Source organism: Larimichthys crocea, chromosome XII, assembly GCF_000972845.2.
Source record: "Larimichthys crocea isolate SSNF chromosome XII, L_crocea_2.0, whole genome shotgun sequence".
NCBI classification, from domain to species: Eukaryota; Metazoa; Chordata; class Actinopteri; family Sciaenidae; genus Larimichthys; species Larimichthys crocea.
Genome location: NC_040022.1, coordinates 17,324,530 through 17,329,700, shown reverse-complemented (window position 1 = coordinate 17,329,700; position 5,171 = coordinate 17,324,530). Strand labels below are relative to the sequence as shown.

Below are 5,171 nucleotides of genomic sequence, written 5' to 3'. Positions count from 1 at the left end.
ACACGCAGCGAGGACACACGGCTTCCGGTGAGAGAGGGCGAAGCACGTAAAACACCACGAGACGGCTTCCGGTGAGAGAGGGCGAAGCACGTAAAACACCACGAGTCAGTCCAACTTCATTTATTTATTTCAAATATTTCCATTTGATTTGTTATATTATTATTATTAATCGAATATAATTTGAAATATATATAATTAAAAGACGTGAAACACCACAGAGTCAGTCCAACTTCTTTTTATTTATTTCAAATAAATAAAAAGAAATTGGTTATTCAATTAAAAATAACCCAAAAATAAAAAAAAATAATAATTAAAACACGAGATTGTACACCACAGAGTAAATGCAATTCTTCTTTGTTTATTTTATTCAATCTATTTAAAAATGCTAAAAAGAAATAATAAAATAAATAATAAAAAAAACAAATATAATAATTAAAACATGTAAAACACCACGGAATAAGTGCAGCTTATTTTTTTCTAATTTATTTCAAATATTATTATTAGAATTATATTTTATTGAATTTATTTGTTTATTCCACAAAAAATAATTAAAACAGTTAATTAAAAATAGTGAAATCAAAGTTCAGAGTTTTTAACTACTTTTCTCTTTCCAGGTGTCTATTCGGTGCATCACTATCAGTTGTACTTGAATTGGGTGCTATGGCTTACATGTTAGCATCTACCTACCTTGACAAATCCCTATCACATTGGAGCTGATAATGACCAGATTTTAGCTCTGTTTGGTCTCCTAGTCCTGACAAATGTATCTGTATCTTTAGCTTAATCGCTGTAAAATGTACTTCAGCAGCCACATTATTTCATTTGTTGGAAATGACTGAATACAATTTATTAGCCTGGATAATCAAACCAATAAACCAACTCCCAGTAAATCATTATAGTAAGCAGGAAGAGCCACAGGAGCGGTCATCATCAATTATTAATTAGTTGCCTATTATAAGGTACTAAGTACTGGTGCAGCTGTTATATATTACTACTGTAGCACTTTAGTCTAGTACGTGTGAGGAACCATCAGACGTGCCTTTTACTATTATTACATTGTCTAAATAACATTCAAAATAATACAATTAAATGAGGCAACCCTTCATATGTATAAAGATGTGCCCATCAAATGCAGACATTTATAAAAAAAATATTTAAGTATATAGACCTACCAACACTAAGACTGTGTTATTATTTAGTCAGCCAATAGCTAAGGGAAGTTTTTCTGAAGTCTTTTGTTGCCGCACTGCATACTTTTACTTTGAAGCCAACGTTTCCGGCACGTACACGGTTGTCTCTGGTCGACTTGACGCAGCTGCCTCGGTGAGGCTTTGCGTGCTCACGTCGCTGCGCGGGGGTGTAGCGGAGGCGCACCGCACATCTGGACTGCGGAACAACCTCAAATTTCACTTTTTTAAAACGAGAGTTTCATGCGTGTCTCTTTAATTTAACAAATGACTTCACACACCACAACAGAATTATTCACCTATTTATTATTATTATTATTATTATTATTATTATTATTATTATTATTAGAGTAGCAGTAGCATTAGCAGTGGTATTTATTTATTTAATGTAGTTTTTAGGCACTGCTCTCACCCAATATGTTAGAACATGTTAGAGGCACCAAATGGTGGATTGTGTAAACCCTTTTAAACCTCAGTTGGGGCTATGAAAAAAATCAGGAATGTGTTTGAGTATAAACCTAAATTCAGCTTACTTGCCTTTTTTTTTTTTTTTTTACTTTTTGCCTTTTTTGTCTAGGTTGACCTAAAGGTGTATGACATGAAATCTCAGACCAGAAAGTGGCAGTGTCGGCCTCCTCTGGAGTTGTTTGTGCAGCCCCGCTGAGTGAGGACAAATACTGTCACAACAATGTCTCCCTCTGCTTTCCAGTTGAACACATTCAAAAAGGTGAATGGACTGCAGAGACTTACTCATGTGGAGACAAACGAGTTCTCAAGAGAGGAAGAGCTGGTATTTCTGTGACATTTTTTTGTTAAGCCCTTTTTCCCCAAAGACATATGATGAATGCATCAATCAGGAGGAAAGGGCATTTGCATGTCCGTTCTTGTTTCTTGTTTGCCGTGAGAATTATTTGACTTTCACAGCTAAAGCAGCACCAGCAGACTGTCAGCCACAAAAAACGGCAGCATGAACCACACCGAGAGGCTTATGTGTGTGATGATATATCAGGCTCAGTGTAACCACCACACAAGCAAAAAAAAAAAACTCTCAAGCATTTGTTTTGCGTCCAAATGCTACACCTACAATTGTTGTTTGTCTTTTATTTTTTGCAGGCACTGAAGGCACACTGGAGCTGTTTCACCTGCCATTCAGGAGAGTGTAATTTGGTTGTAAAGTAACCATGGTAACATAGAAAAAGAAGTGACTCCAGGGCAGGTGGAGGGAAGTACAGGATTATTCTGTTATTACTGAATAAGCCAGCAAGGAGGGCCTATAATGGCCTGTATGTATAAAAATGATGTTGTGGAGCATTCTTGTGTTATTGTTAATGTTTACCTTATATGCAAACAAGATGCACTAACAGTAACAGCGTATCTGGTGGCAACATACTTCAACATGAAGTAAACAGCAGTAGAGGAAAATAGAGAAAGTTTCACTTCACTTTATTATTTAAAGTGAAAGTCTGGAAGTCCTCATTTTTGGTTCTTTATTTTCCACTAAACCACAATTTGCAGCCACTTTGGCTTTCTAAAATATCATTCATGATGCACAGAAGGTTGCATGCATGTGAACACCAAAGGCTGAATGTAGAAAGCTCACTGTTGGGGCCTTTGACATGTGGACAAACATGTACAAACTTTACTGAAAATGAGCAATCCTTTAGCAGTAAAAGAATAATATATGATGATATGATAATGACAAATAAATGAAAATGTAAAAGGTGACAGATGGACCCATAACAGGATGCATGCATGTCTATGAAGCTACATTAATACTTGTGGTGTGAAACTGAAAATATCACACTATTTGACACCTTTGTGTTTGGTTAACAAAAGTAGACAATGATGGTTAAAAAACTCAACAACAAACATGTACATCACCAGTTTGTAGCTTATCAATGTATCAATATGGTGGGAATTATTATCCAAAGGTAATATAACAATATAACGATAAGGCTGCATGTGGGGAGTGAAAGTAACAGCAGGGGGAGGTAATGGTCCTGCTGAACTCCAGTTCATGTCTGCACACTTTCACACACTTTCACACAGCAAAAAACTTTCATACACACGACTCTTAAAAGTTTTTCTCTTTAGGGTGAATTTCCAATCAGAGAAAGCTTAAAATATCAATTTGAAAAAAAAAATAAAATAAAAATAAACAATGTCCAGTCAGCAAGATATCCAAACTATTTCAGGGGTCAGATTTAAAACTTCAGTTAGGTGAGTCATAAAGTTTATTATAATATTCATTCAGATCCTGTCAGCAGTTTATTTTCAGAAAGAACTTTTACAGGAAATCTTCTAGTTTCAACTGTTTCGTTGCCCAGTTCCATGATTTCAGTAAAAAGGGAACTTCACCGTTGCAAGTGTGAGTCTTAAAAGACGAACGACACAACTCACGACTCAGACCTTGACCCACAACGTCGGAGGCTTGTTTGGTAAGACCACTGTTTTTATTGACTTACACTTTGACAGCAAACTGTTTGACTTGGCTTACATGAAGGATTTTTACAGCATTCCTGGAAAATGTTTTAATCACTTTTATTATTATTATTATTTAGTTTGTTTCTATTTTTATCTAACAAACATTATAAAAAGATTCATAACTGTTAATGTGAAGCAAACAGTATATTTTATTTATGCAGAGCTCTTTTGATCAATAGATACTGTGTCAAAGGATTTTGAACATTTTTTAGTTTTTTAGGATTTGAACAACAGTTTAATTCTGTAACTTTCATACTTTCAGATCATGACTGTCATTGACGCTTGTGTTGCTGTAAACTCCACATGCTCGACCTCCGGCTCCTCTGTAGGTCTTGCCACGGGGTTGACACTCTTCTTTCTACTCCTTATAATCGTAGCTGGTGTATTTGCATACAAATACCGCAGCAGAATCACGGATATGTTGCAGTTTGTACGTAGAAGAAGCGAGAAGAATGAGGACTATGTGGAGACACCAGAAGCTGATGCCCATCAGTTTTTGAACAGAGAACAGTCAACAACACAGATACCAATTTATGAAAACCTGACAACTCAAACTTCTGGATGCAGCAGGCATCCAGTAAACAAGAGCAGGTAAGCCATACTTGAAGTATTTTTAGAAATTCTCAACTAGCAAGAGCGGAAACAGATGAAGACACACTCAAGTGTGAATTTCCCTAATTTGCACAATCCTGTTTTATTATGTGCACACGACTTATCTGGCATTTGGAGGTGGTCTCTTCTTCTTTTGTTTCCTGCAATTTAAAAGTCTATTAATCAAACGTGCCATCTGATGACTCAGTGCCGGAGTTTTTCTCTAAGCAAGAATAGAAACATCATTATACATCATATTTGCCTTGTGTCACAATGGGTTTACATCAGAAAAGTAATGTGTTTCTTAACAGGTTGTCCGGTGAACCTGAAGAGGATTTGTATTTGCAGTGTGATTTACCTCATACAGATGATGCAATATACAACAATGATCCGGCTTGCGAGCTCTCCATCGTCCCAGACTGCCAAGAAGAAGAAGACGTGTATATTGTGCCAGATTCATGATAGAATACCCTCTTCATGTTTCATGTATTTACTGCATTGCTTGTAGTATAAATGTACATTTTTACAACACAGCTACTTTTTGATCAGGTTGACCTGTAAACAATACATTGCGTATGTCCTATTTACTCAGTTGTGGGGAGGAATAATAGACTATTAGAGTATTTTTAGCTGTTTTTACACTGGTACTGTTTTTGTTTGGGTTTTTTTGGCACAATTTATTCCAGATCACCCACTGTAAAAATTACTGTTTCTTGAGAGTTCAAGGCAATTAAATTGTTGATAAGACCTGATTGGTTTATGACTTTCTTTTGATACACTCATGTATGTCTCTGTTTGTATTGGCCATTTTGCACTTGGCCCTCCATTTAGAAATATTTCAGCAGCATAGAAAATGAAAGTATTGTTGTTCTCTTTTTGTACTTAACAATCAGTTTTCAAATGAATCTG

General features: G+C 35.8%; 1 long non-coding RNA gene across 1 annotated transcript; it reads left to right on the top strand.

The window, feature by feature from the left end:
- Positions 1 to 3,446: 3,446 nt before the first annotated feature.
- On the top strand, positions 3,447 to 5,014 carry LOC104920967 (uncharacterized). Its single transcript, XR_797056.3, has 3 exons — positions 3,447 to 3,625; positions 3,934 to 4,262; positions 4,574 to 5,014. It is a non-coding gene; the product is annotated as an uncharacterized LOC104920967 (long non-coding RNA).
- Positions 5,015 to 5,171: the final 157 nt, after the last annotated feature.